This window comes from Macrobrachium nipponense, chromosome 11 (genome assembly GCF_015104395.2).
Source record: "Macrobrachium nipponense isolate FS-2020 chromosome 11, ASM1510439v2, whole genome shotgun sequence".
NCBI classification, from domain to species: Eukaryota; Metazoa; Arthropoda; class Malacostraca; order Decapoda; family Palaemonidae; genus Macrobrachium; species Macrobrachium nipponense.
In genome coordinates, this window is record NC_061087.1 from 95,194,826 (window position 1) to 95,214,550 (window position 19,725).

At 37.3% G+C, this 19,725-nt stretch overlaps 1 long non-coding RNA gene across 1 annotated transcript; it reads right to left on the reverse strand.

Moving 5' to 3' along the window:
• Nucleotides 1–280: 280 nt before the first annotated feature.
• On the reverse strand, nucleotides 281–2,974 carry LOC135209788 (uncharacterized). Its single transcript, XR_010313419.1, has 3 exons — nucleotides 2,871–2,974; nucleotides 1,901–2,184; nucleotides 281–1,100 (listed from the first exon to the last, which is right to left on the reverse strand). It is a non-coding gene; the product is annotated as an uncharacterized LOC135209788 (long non-coding RNA).
• Nucleotides 2,975–19,725: the final 16,751 nt, after the last annotated feature.

Consider the following 19,725-nt stretch of genomic DNA (forward strand, 5'->3'; position numbering starts at 1 on the left):
CTAATTGAGTAAGAAGGCCTCAGGTGTATTGGTTATTAAAAAGGTTTAGTTTTCATATGTACTCTTACAGAAATGCTGCAAATTTTTTTTACCTAGATACAGACCTCAAAAATAGGAAAATCAAACATCAAGTACAAGCATAGTCTGCTTATTCTTATGACTCATCATACAGCCTTTAAAGCATTTGATATCCATAACTGCAGTTCTCAATGAGTTTGGATAAAATAAAATCTTAAAAATTTATAACAAGATTCACTATGAATCATAAGAAATGGAAACAGCAGGTTGTACAATATTCTGGGATAAATAGGAGTAGAGTACATGGTACAAGAGCAACAGCTTCATCAGCCAAAGAGAGCATAGACAATGAAAGTATTTCACTGAGGAATAGATGTGCAATTTACTTGCTAAATAGTTTAAAATTAATAAAACTCATGGCTGCTTCCATTACCAAGACCAAGACCAGAATAATCACAATGGCATCAAGACTTTATAGGGAAATACATCAATATAAAATCTATTGTGAAAATATATATTTACAATCAAGCTTCAACAGTTTTGCCAATAATTTTAAAATCACTATCACTAGATTGTTTTTCAGGTTTGTAAAGAAAACTATCACAACAGAGAATTCAAATGTTTGTCATGAAAACCCTTTTTAACATTTCAATACAGGTTAATCGGAATAATTTTTAATATACTTTCCAAAATAATTCATAGTAGTGCCTTATGACAAGATAAAAAAAAAATCTGCTACAATTAACAATTGAAAATTTCTGATGAAATTGAAAAACAGATTATCAAAAGGCCAATGCATTGCTTGCATATTGGATGTAATTTAATTTTACTGGTATGCGAACTTGTCTAATCTGTTACTTTCATTAGTTTCCATATGTGTATACCTAGCTTTCATGAAATCTGATTTGAATTGTTACAGCTCACCTAAGTAAGATTATATTAGATCAGGAAACTCCTCCATTTCTCCACATACCCAACTGACCCATTCCAAGTTCTGTGAACATTGAATCATCTGCAAAGTTCTGCCTGCTACAGTTCTTGGAGATTCCTTTAATGCAAGATGATAAACCAGCCAAGATTCCCTGAAATATAAAATTTTCCATCAAGAAGGCAAACTTAAACTGCAGATCCAATACTTGCAGCTAGTTTTATATAAATCTACATCAATATTTTTTTGACAATGCCACTCACCCCATGCTCTGTATTGTATTACAAAGGAAAACTATACACGGAAGCAAAAGAGTTTGGAGTGTCGTAGGGAGAGAACAAAAAAAGCATTGCGACTCCATAAAAGGGATTATGTAAATTGAATCAAGATCACTAGTATTTAACAAAAAAAATTTCTAGAGAACATAAAATACATCAAATTCAAAATACTCAAATTACTAAACAGCATAAGCTCAATTGTTTCAAGATAGCCAAACCATGAAGGAATGTGTAAATTTATAACCTATGCAATGTATGAGGCTGCGTTAACTGCCAACACTTTCCATGGCATACCTCAGCTGCCATGCTTCCTGCTTTTGACTTTTCATCCATTCCCCTACGACTTCCCACTTGGCTGTTCAACTTAACAGATTTCTAATTTTTATCTATTACTCACAAAAGCAATTGAACCTCCCCATTCTAATTTTTCCCTATTACTCACACAAAGCACTTGAACCTCTCCACTTCGTTCCTTCTATTCTCCTATGACTAGTTCCAAGAAAATGTTATTAAACGTGAAGTGGAAATTCAAATGTGAAGGAAGGAAGGTTCCCAAGCCAGTCAGATGAGATTTGAATGAAACTTGAAGAGCAGAAAGCAGTACCCAAGAAAGATATAGAATTGGAATAAAAATAAAAACTTCCCTATGGCATTTAAGAGTACCCAATAAATTTACCTCTGGCCAAGAATGCCTCAGTAGTGACACACATTGTTCCTGCAGTGATACCGGGCTGATTAAATTTGAAGACACTAGTAAAGAAATAAATTCCTCCATCTTCTTCCATGCAGCATCTTGGTGCTTTGAGGTTGGGTTCTGGGCAATGAGCATTACAGTTCGAGGGCACATCAGGGAGGAGAGGCCACAAGGTGATGGTATTAAGCCATCCTCTTCAACAGGCCTCCACAAGGAGACAAATGCCTTTTGAATTTCTGAAGTCATTACAACAGGTAAACAACACGCTGTAAAAATATGCACTGGTGAAAAAGTCTGCACCACAGAAAATGTTATAAAAAAATCTGTTACAAAATAAAATAATGTACTGTTTATAATAGTACTAGGGATTTAAGTAAGCTACTTTGATGACTAAAATAATTTTGTACTTCACTCAACCTTATATGTTATTTATAAAGTTTTGTGATTTCTTCAACACAGCCAACACTGGCAATGTTTACTAGACTAGTCTCATTAATTTCCTTTCAGTACACCAGAAAAAATATATATTTATACTAATTACATAATGTAACCCAACAATCAAGTCAATTCTCAATTTTTATATGATTGGCTAGAAGTCTTGTTCCTAAACTGGGGGATAAAAACTGGAGTATGACAAAGTACAAGAAACTGGATGTTTGGTAAAGAAATGAAATGTAATGGCAGATAAGGAAATGCAGGAAGCAATACACAATAAAAAGGACACCGAAATGCTCCAAAAATACCCTTCATGGTAAACGTGAACGAGAGCCAAACTAATAAGCTAATATTTCAACACATACACCTTTGTAATAATTCAATTCTACAAACATTGTGCATGAAACAGAAACACAATATCTTTTGCATTTTCTCTCAAATAAAAAATACAATTCAGAAAGCATGAAAAGTTCCAAAGTTCACTCAGAAAGATAGCATTGGTTATATAAATACCCACCAAGAGCAACAGCCAAATCTACAGTAAGTGTCTCCAATGCTCTGAAGACAGTCAGCGTAACATCCTCTCTTTTGCTGACAACCTGCTGGATACTGTGAATCAAACTTCTGTACATCACTGCAAAATCCACTTTGTTCATTTCTGTATTTACTGATGATATCAATTTGTATACCATTGCCTGAAAAAGAAACACAAATTTTTTAAATTTAAAGAAAAAACTTTTATTATAAGTTTGGCTTTACATATAGGACATACATTCCAACCTGAATTCTTTGGCTTTGAGACAACATTAAAAAGTTATAAGAATGAAAATGAGAGGGTTGAAGAAACACTTTTTATAATATCCAATGATGAAATACCTGAGTATTTTAATTATGAAAATATGATAAGTATGTTTTCAAAATTTCTTCATGAATAAAGTACTACAAATACAAGATGCATATAGGCTCCTTCAATTGGGACCTATTAAATACCCCTACTCATATCAATTTCCTGAACTTAACATCTGACATTTTTAACGCAAGATGGGATGCCTGTAAGCCGTTTGCAAATATCTCAGCCCAGTACAATATAACCTTACACACCAACACGGGAAGAGTAAAAAAACTGATATCAAGTACACTCTAATTGAATATTTCATGTCTCCAGCTAGTTAAACAAGAAAATGCTTGACTACCAACTTTAAAAGGCTTCACAATTAAATACAGGGCCTGACAATAAAGTGAAATTTTTTATATAAATGAATTACTATAAAGGAATTTACCAAACATAACCCATTTTCGATTTAATATCATTCCCTCTATATGCACCAAACTGCAAAGTTAAGAGAGATTAAACTGTATCTCAAACAAGGAAAAAAATACTTGGTTCAAATTAAAAATATATCTGTGAGAAAAACAGGTGCCTCAGACTAAATTATGAATCTATCACTCCCTCTTAAGAATTCATGACAAGAGTGCAAACTTTTTGCAATACTAGCTTGAAGCTGGTATAAATTAGCTTGTTGATACATAATAAAAAATAATTACAAAACATACTAGTGCACTCGGCATTACCTATCAATAAAACTATATAAAAAAACTTGTTTTGGAAATTACTTACCTTTAGTAATTTCAATAAACAAGAAGGCGGCATTACATCAGGATCATGCTCTTTGGCTGTTACAGGCAAACTTTCTAGGGCACTTGGTTTCTTGGCTACAGGGCGAGGAAGGTGTGGCTGGTTACTAGGGGCTGAAAGCAAAACATTCAAAATTAGTTATCTACAGTTGTAGAATACCTGAAATTAATTTAACAGCTTGTTTTAACAGAGCTTATATGGTACATCAAAATATTAAAATTACATATCTAATACATTCCTTTACCCCAAGATAAGATCCTTAAATAACTCGCTCAATACCAAAAGTCCATGTCCATTTATCATTTAAATCACAGAGAATCAATCAGTGACAGTTATATCCATGTTACTAACATATCCGAGGCTCTCAAAATTGGATGTATAGTGCCAAAAAAGGATTAAGCCTCTTAAAAGTAAATTACATAAAATTTGCAATATGCAAACTGAATATAAAGTTTCAAATTTTCCTAAAGGCCTGAAATGTAAGATACATTTGAAAACTAATACATACAGTATTATAATCTACACAATAACAGTAGCTGCTTGTATAACATTTTCACTAAAAACAAAAACTTACAAAGAGGTGTATCTGAAAAGGAGAGACTAGACTGATATCCAGATGCATTGGTTTCCCCTCCTAACGCAGAAACATCAGAAGACTCTAACAAGGAGAGAGTTGTGTCATCCTGTGAACCTTGCCCAGCAATCTGAAATGGATTGAAAATATTAAGCCCAAATTTTGGAAAACTAAATATTACTCAGTTTGTACTGAGTTAAAAGTATTCAGCACATATAATTTGGAAAACTATTTAAATATCTTGATTTTACATTTAATTCTTGACTAGCACACAATACTGTATGGAGGTGGTGATGAATTGATTTTTCACTGATTCCTTAAAAAGAATGACTCCAACACAACTACATCAATTACTTACAGCCAGTAAATCGGCAGTCTTCTGAGCTTGTCGTATTAGCCGCTCACTATCCAAGGTGAGTTCTTTACAAAACTGGGATGGAGTTAAGATGTGACTGGTCCATGAATGAACCTTTTCCATAGTGCTTCGGACTATAAGCTTCTGGCATACCTCCACCTCCTAGACATAAACATTGTTTATTATAAAACAACTTTAAAAACTTAGAGAGGCAAAAATCACTCAAAAAAGTATAATTTGGTCTGCCCAAAGAAATACTGTGTTCAGCATTAACCTAAAAAAAATTAAAGTTTTTCAAGAAATCAAAATAGCATATAAACAGTAAACAAATTTCCTTTTATAAACAATACTTAAATGTTGTACTGTATTATCACATTACAAAAAATTTAATTTAATTAATTCTAATATATTTTCAAAGGTAGAACTTTAATGGTTCATGCTGTACTGAAAGCTGAATATGCTTTTATTACTATATTATATTTTCACGCTATATAAATACAAAACTTTGGCAGATCTAACAATGATCATTTATGTGCATGGCAGTGTTTTTCTTTTATCATTTGCTGTAGACTGTATCTACCAAGTTAAATGGTTATATATAGTGTAATTTTGAAAATAAATACTCATAATTTATATGTTCAAGAATTAAAAACAGCAAATATAAAGTCAGAAGAGCAAGTTGAAGTTGGCCAAAAATGACAAATTTTTAACCAATTTATATTTTCTATAACTAACAAACCTGAGGTCTAACATTAGGATAATACTAGTGCCAAGCTGGAAACTTAGAATTAATAAAAAAAAAACTTGTGAGATCCAGGGACTATTGGCCTCTGTACCAGGTCACAGGGTATTGTAGTTCCCAGAATGCCCTTGGCATCCCATGACCTATCAGTTACTCTTCCATCCCAGTTTAGACTTTTAGAGGGCCTTATCTGTTAAGACCTCAGGTTTGTTAGTTATGAAAAATACAAATTGGTTAAAAACTTGTCATTTGTTCATATGCGAAACAAACCTTCCGTCTTAACATCAGGATAGACTTACTATTGGTGGGAGGTAAGTCTCTATAACCGACTGGGAGTTTGCCACCTTTATCCATTTCCGAATAGATGTATTCTAAGACAATGGACCATTAACCTTTGAACCAAAGATATATGAGAATCTATTGGTTTCCCTCTGGGTGTTTCATACAATACCATGGCTTATTGCATTACAGAAGGTGGAGAGCTTTCCGTTCTCATAAACTACTCCTGTCCCTGTACCTGGATCTATTATCACCCCGTTCTCTTCCTATTATTGAGAGGAGTGTGTTGCTACTGAAAAGTATCCTATACTCTAGATAATCTTTACAGTATGGCTGTCCCCCTCACCTGCATCTAGTCCGTTCCAGCTCATGATGTACTCCCCATCTTACTGACCCGTAGGTAAAGGGAGTAGTTAGAAAGTAGTAAAGAAGGAAGACAGTCATCTCATTCATTCTACTTTCATACCCTCATCTTAGACTAGGACCACTAACTGACCCGCCAGGGGTACCGGATGAGCTTATACACTTGTTAGGCAGCCACCACTGGACCAAGGGAAAAACTGTGTCCAAGGATCTATGGGCAACATCTTTTAAATAAAAGGAAGTGAAAGTTGTTTATCGTCGCCAAATACCAGCTTTCAAAATCCTCTCCACAGACATATTTTTCTTGAATGCCAAAGAAGCGCTCAAGTCCCCTGATGTCATGAGCTCTAGCTCTCTCCAGGCTATTTGACCTTCTGTCTCCTGCCATGTATGCATTCCTGATCGTTTCTCAACCAAAACGATAGTGTTCCTAACACTTTCTTCTTGTTCCATCCTGTACTTACAAAAACCTTTGGCATCCTGGCCTGAGATACCGCATTCTTCTTAAGTATGCTCTTAGTACTCTGACAGGGCATGGCAGCATTCTTCAGGATCATTGTCCACTAATTCTCCCAGAGAAGGTATGGAAAAGGAGTCGAATCTGCCATCCACTACTGATGGGTTTTAAGTTTTGGCAACGAATTCTGGGACAAACTCGAAAACCATAACTTCCAACCTCTCCTCTCGAATGCTTCACCACATATGACAATTATTATTATTAATAGGTGTTAGTTTTTCCAGACCTCTGAGTCTCAAGTAGACTCTTCTCGGGCTGGTTTCTCAGGGATCAATCCTGAGAAAAAAAAAAAAAAAAAAAAAAAAAAAAAAATTGAAAAAAAAAACAAAAAAAAAAAAAAAAAAAAAAAAATTAGACTTTATTTGAAAGGAAACCCGTCTTATTTAAAAAATTTATGATTTTATTAATTGAAAAATCCCTGCTTTCCGCAAGAATATTTTCATTTCCGAACTCCGCAGATAAATAGATCTTTGCTGGGTCCAATTTGGGCACTCAACAAGCAAATGCTGTACTGTCATGGGTGTTTGACAGTGTTTACATTTCACTGGGTCAGCATGTGGTGTTGACATCAAGTGACCATGTGAGAATCTTGTGTGTCCTATACGTAGCCTTGCTAGGATCACCTCTTTTGCTCTTTCCTCCTGTGAGGATGTCCTCCATGCATAGACTTCAGTTTTTATATTTTTAAGTTTATTTGTTGTTGGCACCGAGGCCCATTCTTCTTTCCAATCCTGGTAAATTAATGTTTTAACTGATTTTACCCAGTCTGACACTGGGGCATATGAATTGTTGGAGGGATAGTGCAGGATAATTTGGCAGCAGAGTCCTGCATATTTCATTTCCTTTTATTCCCACGTGTGCTGGGATCCAACATATTTCCATTGATATTCCTGATTGGAGGAGTTGATGAATTTTTATTTGAATTTCCTGTACTATTTGGTTTCCTGGTTTATACTGTCTTATTGCATCTATAGCGCTACGTGAGTCACTTGAAATAACAGAGACACTTGCTTTTGCCTCAGATATCATATCTAGAGCCATCTGTATGGCTGTGACTTCAGCAAGTAAATTACTGATGATATTGAAGGTAGGCTTTTTTTTACTTAACATATTTTTCGAATTATGCAGATGCTCCTACTCCAACATTATTTTTGGAGCCGTCTGTATATATCATAATTTGTCGCCTTTTCTTCTAATGTGCTCCAAAGCATGTTGGCGGTACATTTCCGTACTTGTCATTTGTTTTTTGAGTAGGTAAGACAGGGAGGTACATATCTTTACTCTATTTAAAATCCATGGTGGTGGCAATTCCATTGGTGGGTGAAAAAATTGGATTCATATTATGTATGTTCATTATGTATCTAGCTCTTTTTGGGAAAGAGCTAGTACTATTAACTGCTGTTACTTGATTACAGTTTTGGAAGCAGTAAGTTGCAGGAGACGATCCTGCTTGCATTGAAAGACCTCTTTGTATTGTTATTAAATTACGGTGATGTTTTAAGGGCAAAACACCTGCCTCCACCAAAAAGTGAGTGTGGGAACGATCGGAAAGCTCCTGTGCATAATCGCACGCCTTCATGGTGCACTGCATCGAGAGATTTTAATGCAGATTCTGAGGCGGATGAATATATTGGACAGCAGTAATATTTATTAGCGGATAAGACTGTTTGCCTTATATATCATTAATAAAATGTCTCGCTTTGCTCCCTAATTAGTGTGTGATAACTTTTTTAATATGGCAAGGGCTTTGATGCCCTTGGCTTTAATGTATTTGATGTGCTCTTTCCAATTTAAATGTTGATATCAAATATTACTCCTAGATACTTGATTTTTGTACAAAATTGTATTTCAGTGCTATAAAGATGCAGTTTGATTGTTTGGTTCTCATCCACCTTTTGTCTTTGTAGAAGACGATTGCTTTTGTTTTATCAGTTGAAAATTTAAATCCAACTGAATTTGCCCAACTACATATATTTGAAATGGCAGTACTTGAGAACTCTCTGAGCATGTCTCAGATTACTACTCGTATAGTAAATGACAAAGTCATCAACATTTATAAAACTGTTTTTTACACCACTTGGTAAATTTATAGTAATGTCATTGATTGCTAAAGCAAACAATGTACAGCTCAAGACACTACCTTGAGGGATTCCTTCTTCCAGTTTTATAGGTTACTGAGTAGGAATTTCTACTCTTACTTGAAAAGTTCTGTTTGTTAAGAAGTTCTTAATAAATATTGGTAAGTGGCCTCTTAGTCCCTTGGAGTGGAGTTTTTGCATGATGTTATGTTTCCATGTTGTATCGTATGCTTTTCTATATCAAAAAAATATAGCTACTGTTAATTTCTTTTGTTCAAAGCCTTTTTTGATATGATCTTCTAAATGTGTTAAGGGATCTAGGGTTGATCTGCCAGTATTGAACCAGATTGTGTTGGTGTTAAAATGGATTCTTTGGTTATTACATACGTTAATCGTGCATTAACCATTTTTTCTAAGATTTGCATAGGCAACTTGTTAGAGATATCGGTCTATAATTGGGATGGATTACTTGCATCCTTTCCTGGTTTGTTATTGGAATAATTATGGCATGTTTCCATTTATCAGGAAGAAAAGACACGTTTTAGCCAGATACTATTGTAAAATTTTAATAAATATGATTTAGCTATAGGAGCTAATTTTTCTATCATTTCAAATGATATTTTATCATATCCTGGTGCAGAGGGATGACAAGAGTTGATGGCATTATCTAGTTCATCCATGTTAAAAATATAGTTATATTCCAGGTCTTCAAGAGTTTCAAAATTGAGTATTATATTTTCTTTTTGTTTTCTGATACTTTGAAAAATGTGTATCTAGGCTGGAGTAAGCACTGATGTTTTTTTCAAAATGGTTTCCCAATTATGTTTGATATTTCATAAGTATCATGGTATATTTTTCCATTTAAATGTATTGCACTTCTTGGAGGTCTTATATGTTTTCCATTGATTTTCCTTATCTTTTGCCAGACATCCCTTGTGGATGTGTTTGAAGATATGTTTGAGACATATTCTTTCCATGATGCGATTTTTTCAGCTATTACCGTTTTTCTAAATTTGGCTGTATATTTGTATATAGTGGTTTACTGTGGTTAATTGTTATGTTTTGTTATAACTATTTTGTTTAATATGTTTTATACTATAGGGCATTTTGTTGAGTGATTTAAGGCGAGTTTTTGAGTCTGTTTAGATTGCGACTCAATATATGTTTTATTTTACTTAATGTTGTTAATGTTGGATTCCACCATGGGGGGGACAGGGGATTTTGTGGAATGTTTTGGTTTTGGCGGAATACTTTTATCTGCAGCATTTATTATGAAAGTTTGAGAAGGATTCACATGTAGTATTGTGATCTTCATTATGTGGGAATGGTGGTATGTTTCATGTGTATAGGAAATATTTATCCTAGTTAGCTTTTGGATATTATATCTTGTAGGTGGCAATATTTTGACATTACTTAAGTAGTTCAGAATGATTGGGAAATGGTCACTTGTGTATGAATCGTCTAGGACGTTCCATTCAAATTTTCTCCGCTACATCATTTGAACATAATGAAATGTCAATTGAAGAAAAGGTTAGGTGTGTATTTGAAAAATATGTTGGAACTTCACTTTCATTGAGACAATACAGATTGTGTTTCATTATAGTATTCTCTATGTTGATTCCGGATGTGTCATGGGGTTTATTAATATCCCATAATGGATTATGTGCATTAAAATCTCCTACTATAAGTAGTGGTTCCTGTATACTTTTGCTATAAGTTCAGAAAATCACTGAAACTTTGCATTGAAATTTTGGTTCTTGGTTATATAAAACAATTACAAATAGTAATTTTACTTTTATCAGGCATATACAGTTTAATTGATGTTATTTGATATGGCATAGATGGTATGTCAACAGGTTCATATGTAATGCTATTATGAACGTATATGGCTGTGCCTAATTTTCCACCGTCAGTTGGTGAATAACAGGCAATTTATAGTGTTGGATATTTGTAGGGTACTTCCTATATGTTGTAGCATATGCACATTGGGTTGTGGTCTCGTATGATCTTTGTAATTCACCCGACGTAGTCGGGTTAAGAGACCATTTATATTCCATTGAATGATTTTTATATTCCATTATTGGGAGGAATTGGTGTTAAATTCTGTAAATTGATTGCTGATTTTTACTTTATCTCGTAGTTTTATATGCATTTGAATTTATTTTGTGGTTTTTTTAATCGTTGTATTTGTATGTTGGTTATTAGATTCTGCAGTTGTTTGTTTTTTCATAGTTGAATATTAATAAGTCTATTTTTGATTTTATAATTTCCTTTTTGTATTTTAAGGATTCAGAACATAATTCGTTCTCATGTTGGTGTGTTAAAGGGCACCTCCTTAATTTGTAAAATTGTCAATACAATTTCGTACTGTGTCCTCTGTCTTGGTAGTTAGTTGGTTATATGTACTTACAAAGCATTCATTACAACCACAAGATGAAGCATGTTTTGGTAATGTTTAATTATTGGTTCAGAATTTTTTTGGATCTAGCTTTAGAAATGTCTGGTTTTGTAATTCTATTGTTCCGTTTCTGTAGTGATAAGGACTGTTGGTTTGAGGGGTTATTTGTTTTGTTGTTGTTAATGGGATATTTCGGTCTTGTGGATGGTTGTGATAGTTATATTTTGGTTTGGTTTAATGGTATGATTTTCATTAGTATTATTTGATGGAAATTGTAAAGTGTGATTTTTACTGTCAGTGTGCTGTTTGATTGAGATTGAGGGTAATTGTGTATTTCCACTTGTGATGAGGTTAGTTTAATATCTTTTTAAAATGTTCTCCTGGTGTAGTTGGAGTCTCTCTGGTTATTGATTATAATTTTTCAATATTTACTTTTTTTCCCTTAGGTGGGGTTCTTTCTAGAATTCTTTTCTTTTGCCAGTTCGATTATCATCATTATTTAATTCTTCTCTATTGGAAGTTCTTTTCCATGGATAACTGAATCATCTATGTGTGTGGTATTGGTTGTTGTAATATCACTTTTATTTTGGGTTTCAGTATTATTGTATGAAATCCAGTTTCCATGTTTATACTATCTTGTTTGTCATTGTGCTGTTTTTGATGTCTTGATTTTAGTCACATTTGAAAAGGTGGGGGTTTGGATGGATTGTTAACGCCTCTTTTAGCTCAAGTCTGGCTTCCATGACTGACATTCCTGTCCTATTTATTAACAACTGAAGTTCTGTATATTGGTAAAATGAACACTCCTTAGATTTTGCGTGATGGGCTAGTCCACAATTAATACATTTTGATTGTTACAGTTCCAATTAGTGTATGGTCAATCTGATGCAACAGGATGCACATATAGCTTTATTACGCATCTTTTGTATGTATGTCCATACCTTGAGCACTGTGTACATTGTAATGGTTTAGGAACAAAAGGACGAACTTCTCTATTTTGTCCAAGAATTTATTTCAAAAATGGTAAGTCTTGGCCTGTAAATTTTATTTTGGCAATGTTTGATATTTTTACTTTTATCTTCCTACTTGAAATAGAGTATATTTCTAATCGTGGATATTGTTATATCTCAATTTTAGGGAGTCTAGCAATAGTGTTTTGAAGGAAGCTCCTGCTCCGCTATTGGGTAGGATGACTGTACCCTGTACATAATTCAATGGTTTCATGGCTTGTAATTATACCTTTATATTATTTATTTCTGTATACTTAAAAAGGCAGTGGACTGCTTTTTATTGGTTACTTGGATAAGCCATCATTGTCCTTGATGTGTCTGCATTCCATGTCTTGTGTTGGATATGTTAAGTAATTTGTTTTCTAGCATCGCTGCTGAGATTTTGTTGTCAGCTTTGAGGACTAGAAATCTTGACCAATTATCTGGTCCAAAGAGGTCATCAAAATGTACCAATGTGGGATTAAGTCGGTAATTTTTGTTTCTTTTTGGTCTTGTTTTATGTATGTTGCTTGTCTATTATGATTTTTTATATTTTTTCTGTATTGCTGAGAGGATTATTTGTCTCTAATTCAGAATTATTGTTCATCTATTTTATGGTCCATGTTATGATATTGGAGTTTTACCAATTTATTTTTGTTTGTTCTTTTGTATTTATGCACTCTATTTGGTTTTCTGGCTCTGCTGCTTTACTTGGAAACAGGGTGTTCCTTTGTATCTTTATAGTACATTCACTACTTGTGGCAGTACCGAGGAAATTCGGGAGTGACGTGCCAATGGTCATCAACTGTGCCGTAGTTTTTCCATCACCCATGGGGCCCAGGGGTACTCAAATCATTTATTTCACAGTTCAATAAATTTTGAGTTTTACAAAAAAAAAAAAAAAAAAATTCTTGAAAAGATATCATTGGCCCTTCGCGAAGTAATTTTCTGCCAAAGGCACAAGTTGAGAAAGGGACTCCCAAATGTCCGCATCCCTACCCTACCCAAAAGGGGATGGCATAACATTAGTATGGCCCAAGTGTAAGCAGAACCCGCTTGCTAGGACTAAGAGTATTATGTTAATACAATTATCCCCATCCTAATCACATTATGGGCAAACTGGATAGAATGCCGAGAGTTCTATTCCTAGAACCAGGCCCCCCCTGGAATCCGTGGTCCAGCTCCACAGAATAGTTCCGCCTGAAAAACAGGTCCGAACATTGTCGGGTAGATGATGGATCTACCACAGTTCTCACTATTTAGCTTCGGATTTAACTCCACGTTAAGCCATGATATGTTTTCTCATTTATTTGCTTTCAAAATTTTGGCAAAAATGGAAAGGTCCACATAAGTTTACTCGAAAAATATATAATGTCATATGGGACTCTTGGGTTCGAACCTGGGAAGAGATTCCTGAGGTTCGAGAGCCCCCTCACCACGTCAAGGTGGTCCCAAAATGAGGGGGCACATATGACAAACCATGCAACTCCCCCACCCTTTTGACTGAGGCTAGAGCCAATAGGAAGACTGCCTTCAGGGTCAAGCTTCTATCTGCAGACTATCTCAATGGCTTGTATGGGGGTTTTGTAAGGCTGCTCAGTACTGTGGTCAAATCCCAATCTGGGGCTTTTAGTTCCTTCGGGGAACAGGACTGCTCAAAACTCTTCATTAACATAACCATTTCCTATGTTGGTATTTGTAAATGACATTACCAGAATCCAAGCAGATGCAAAGTTATTCTCTCTCAATTTCCTAATTCTAAAGTGACTGAGTTTTGAATATTTTTTTTATTATCAAGTACTCTAGACAAACCATTTAGTTAATAATGACAAATTTTTAATCAATTTGTATTTTTCATAACTAACAAACCTGAGGTCTTAACATTAAGATAAATACTTAGCGCCAGCTGGAACCGGTAAAGTTAAAAAATTGTGTACGCAAGGACTATTGGCATCTGTGCTTGGTCACGAGTCATGTGGAGCCACCCACATACCCCTCTTTAACTCGTGACCCCATTAATTATTCTTCCAACCCAGGTTAGTTGATAGAGGGGTGGTTAGAGGTGGGCCTTTGTATGTTAAGACCCCAGGTTTGTTAGTTATTAAAAATACAAAATGGTTAAAAATTTGTCATTTGTTCATATACAAAACAAACCTTTGGTCTTAACATTAGGATAGACTTACTTTTGGTGGGAGGTAAGTACTATTAACCAACTGGAAGTTTGCCAACTTTGATCAGTTTTTTTCTGAACAGCAGTATTCTATGAAACAACTGACTCTAAGATATATATAAATATCATAGAGTCAGACTTCTGGGTTTCTACACAATGTCAGAGTTCATTGCCTCTGAGGAAGATAAGAATACCTGTTCTTCTAACAAACTAATTTATCCACTTATGTAGGTTTGTTATCATTCCTCTCCCCCTTGCTAAAGAGAGGAATGTCCTGCTACTGATAGATACCTTACTGATACTAACCCTAAGAGTATGGCTACTTCACTCACCTGTATCTTGTTCATTCCAGCTTACGATGGTACTCTCTTCTTACTGTCCAAAGTAAAGAAGGAGAAAGAAATTTGAAAAGGAAAGAGGCCAGTTATCTCATCCATTTCACATTCATACCATCATCTTAGACAAGATACCAACTGACGCCAGGGGTGCTGGATGAGTTACACAATTTGTTGAGCAGCCACCAAAGGACCCAAGGAAAATGTGTCCAAGGACCTCTGGGCAACATCCTTTATATACAGGAATTTGAAAGTGGTTTGTCGTAACAATGACCCAACTCTCAAATTTCAATGAACAGACAGATGCCTTCTTAAATTGCTCAATATGAGTTCATTCCTATAAATGTCACGGGTTCTTTCCTTCCCTCTGTCATTAGACTCTTGTTTCTGTTAAATAAGGCCCTTCTGGCCCTTCTTTCCTGACTCGACCTGTCTCAACGAAAAGTCTTCGTCAAACAACATGTCAAAGAAGTACAAGGTTCAAACAGAACCTCCCATTAAACGTCCAATGAACTGCGGGTAACATTCTTTATGTAGAACCTGAAAAAAAATGGTTCAATACAGTTACGAACCAACCATCACGATCATTTTAACAGATATGTTCTTAATTGCCAGAAAGGCACGTATTCCTCTGATGACCTTTCCTTCTGTATGACCCAAATTGGCAGAAAGGCACGTATTCCTCTGATGACCTTCCCTTCTGTATGACCCAAATTGGTACAACTTGACAACAAGGAGTAGGCTTGACTGCTCGCCTCAAATAATAAAAATACATGGAAATGTCTGACCAATCTTCCTCTGTTTGGCTTATGTTCCCTTAACGTCTACCACATTTATGTTCTAGGTGATGTAGTTCTTTCAATAACCACAGAGTACTCTGACAAGTCAAAGCCGGCCCTCCTGCAGGTCTCTAACGCATACCCACGCCGTACTAAACTTGTCTAAAAACATATCTGTCATCATGACCTGTGCTATATGGCTCATTATCCTAGATTCTGGGGCAAATTGGAAATTGCTGTTCCCAACTACTTTTGAATCTATGTCAAAAACCTGGCTACTGAGTACTCCCACTCTACCAAGGTCAGAGGGAGACAGTTTCCCCGGTCAGTTTCCTGTAATGTGACTGATGTATGGGCTCAGTGGTAACCCAGTGAGTCTACTCTAATACAAAGTATTTTTCACGTAGTAGATCAGAGTTTCTTATGTGCACCAGCCAGTTCAATGCTCTTGAGTCATCTGAAGATTACTCAGTGTGAAGTGATATTCACATACCAGAGGACCCAATCACCAGTCAAATGTGTATCACCATACAGGTAACTACACCATACATGTAACTACAGAGAGACTTCCCTCTGTTCTGACAACACCTCCACCCAAAATCTTAAAAATACCAAATTTGTAACTAATTTGTATTTTTCATAACTAACAAACCTGAGGTCTTAACATTAGGATTTACTAGCGCCAAGCTGGAAACCGGTAGAATTAAAATTACACTTGTGAGATCCAGGGTCTAATGGCATCTATACCAGGTCACGGGGCATGTATACCCAGAATGCCCACGGCTACCTGTGACCCATCAGTTATATTTCTAACCCAGTTTAGACTGCTAGAGGGGTGGTTCGAGGTGGGCCTTTAACTGTTAAGACCTCAGGTTTGTTAGTTATGAAAAATACAAATTAGTTACAAAATTTGGTATTTGTTCATACACGAAACAAACCTTCGGTCTTAACATTAGGATAGACTTACTATTGGAGGGAGGTAAGTCTATACAACTGACTGGGAGTTTGCCACCTTATCCATTTCCGAAATATATAGGGAAATTCTAAGAGAATGGACAATGAACCTAGGACCAAGATATAAGCGGATCTATTGGTTTTCTCCCACTGGGTGTAGATACCATTCTACTGTTTACTCTTGTCCCTTGCACTGGATCCACCTTCACCCCTCTTTTCCCTATTATCAGAGGGGTGTGTTGCTACTGAAAATATATCATCAGCTAAGATAGCTTCACAGTATGGCTGACCATCTCACCTGCATCTAGTCCGTTCCAGCACATGACGGTACTCTCCTTCATATTGCCCGTAGTTAAAGGAGTAGGAAGAAAGTAGTAAAGAAAAAAGACCAGTCATCCCATTCATTCTACTTCATACCTTCATCTTAGACTAGACGCAAACTGACCCGCCAGGGGCACTGGATGAAACTATATCACTTGTTGGGCCGCCACACTGGACCCAAGGAAAAGGTGTCCAAGGATCTATGGCAACATCTTTCAAATAAAATGAGGTGAAAGTTGTTTGGCGCTTCCACACACCAGCTTTCAGAATTTATCCACAGACATGTTCTTAAATGCCAGGGAAGCACTCACACCCCTGATGTCATGAGCTCTAGCTCCCACCTGGCCTATTGTTTCTGACACTCTGTCTTCGTGCTGTATAACATCTCGACGTCTCTTAGCCAAAATGATATTGTTCTTCTTGGACCTTCCTACTTGTTTGTCCTGTACTTACGGCAACAACCTCTGGCACCCCGGGCCTGAGGTGCCTTGTTCTCTTTAAGTACTCCCTTAAGTGCCCTGACGGGGCACAGGAGCATCTCGGCTTTGTCGTTGTCTACAAAGTCTGCCAAGGAAGGTATGGTAAAGGAGTCGAATCTGCCGTCTACTATTGTTGGATTTTGGGTCTTGGCCACGAATTCTTGGGACAAAACTCACATACCATTGATCTCAACCTCTAGAGTGCTTTATGAGATATGAGAGGCCATGTAGCTCCCCCACCCTTTGGTTGAAGCCAGGGCCAATAAGAAGACTGTCTTCAGGGTCAGGCTCCTATCCGTGGACTGCCTTAGTGGTTCGTAGGGGGGTTTGTCAGACTACTCAGTACCTTGGTCAGATCCCAATCTGGGGCTTTTAGCTCCTTTGGTGGGCATGACTGTTCAAAGCTCCTCATCAGCATGGCCAACTCCCATGAAGACGATATGGTCCACTCCTTTCATTCGTAAGACTGAGGCTAGAGCCGCCCTGTAACCCCTTCACTGCAGATACAGACATATGTTTTTCTGTTCTGAGATATATCAGAAAGTCTGCTAACTGCTGAAAAGTGGTACCGAGTGGAGACACGTTCCTCTACGACACCCGCCAATCACAAAGTATGCTGACCACTTTCCTTGGTATACTGTCGCAGATGATTTTCTGATATTACCTGCCATCTGAGTTGCTGCTTTCTGCGAAAAACCCTCGCCTCTCGGAGGAGATAACTTGACAGTCTCCACCGTGAAGCGATAGGGACTTCACCGACTGGTGGTTAACCTCTCCACGTGAGGCTGACACAGAAGGTTGCTCCATGGAGGTAACTCTCTTGGCACATATACTAGGAGTTCCAGTAGTCTGGAAAACCACTCTGCTTTCGGCCATAACCCCCCCCCTCGGGGCTACCAGGGTCATCTTGAGGTTCTGAGACCGCATTACCCTGTTCAGAAACCTGACGGATTAGACAAAATGGAGGAAATGCGTACACGTCCAGATTGTCCCAGGGGTGTTGTAGCGCATCTTCTGCTACTGCCTCTGCGTCGGGACTACTGAACAAATACACTTCCAACTTTTTGTTGTACCTGGTTGCGAATAGGTCTATGATCGGTCCTTCCCACAACATGAGCATCCTGTCCACTACCTGTGGTGTAGGGACCACTCCGTTCCCAGAATCTGATCCCTGCGGCTCAACTTGTCGGCCACATATTCTTTTTTCCCGGAATATACCTGGCCTTGATGTCTACCAGGTCTCTATAGCCACGGAAGTGAACTGTCATCACATGTAACTGCCGAAAACTAGGCCTCCTTGACATGTTATATAAGCTACTACTGTGGTGTGTCTGACATCCAATACCACTGAGTGTCCCTTACTCTCCCCTGAATTCTTGTAGAGCCAGAAAAGCTGCTTTCAAACGCCAAGCACGTTTATATGGAGTTCTCTGTCCTGCAACTCCATTTTGTGACACCATCAACCCTCCATAGGGCTCCCCAGCCTTCTAGTGAGCACGAGAACAGCAGAGGTCTGGGGAGGATTGTTGAAGGGGGACCACCCACTGTCAGATTGTCGTCGGTCACAACCACAGCAAGTCTTCCCACTTCTGCGACAAGGGATTTGCTCGTACGGCGTTGTCTACTGTTGGTGAACAAAACTCCTTTCATCCCCATTGTAGGACCGCAGTGTTGTAGCCTTCCTTGTGGTACTTAGCTTCTCCAGGGAGGTTAGGGCTTCCCCGCCACCACGGCACTGTCTTGCTGTCTGTCGTTCTGCTTCCCGAAAAGCATCACCAATGTTTGCATTTCTTACTATTGGTTCTGTCGGGAATTACTTTGGCTTAGTGTTGTGTCTATCACCATTCCAAGATATTCCAAAACGTTGACTTGGATCCAACTGCGACTTCTGCTGATTAACACAATACCTAGCTGTGACAAAGCTGCAGGAGGGCTGCCCTGTCCATGAGTAATTTCTACACTGACTTTGCTATCAACAGCCAACGATCCAGATATATTATAGCCTGATCCCTGAGCATGCCTCCACGCCGACCCGAGGGTGAACACTTGTAAAAAACTGAGGAGACGTGTCAATCCGAGCACAGGACCTTGAATTCGAAAGCCTTTCCCGCAAGACTGAAGCGGAGGCATCCTTGAAGACGATGGGGATGGTATCTGAAAGTATGGTCCTTTAGATCGACTGTCAGCTAAAGTCTCCGATTCTGACTGCTTGTAGAACCCGTTTCCGGAGTTTCCATCTGAAACTCGGTTTTCCTTATAAACAGAATTTCAGCGTTCGACCAAGGTCTATTACGATCCTCCACTCCCCGTTGGCTTTGGAGACCAGGAAAATCCTGCTGAGAAGCCTTTTGTCGGACTGCATACTTGTTGCCACAGCTCCTTTTCATCATCTTCTTCACTTCG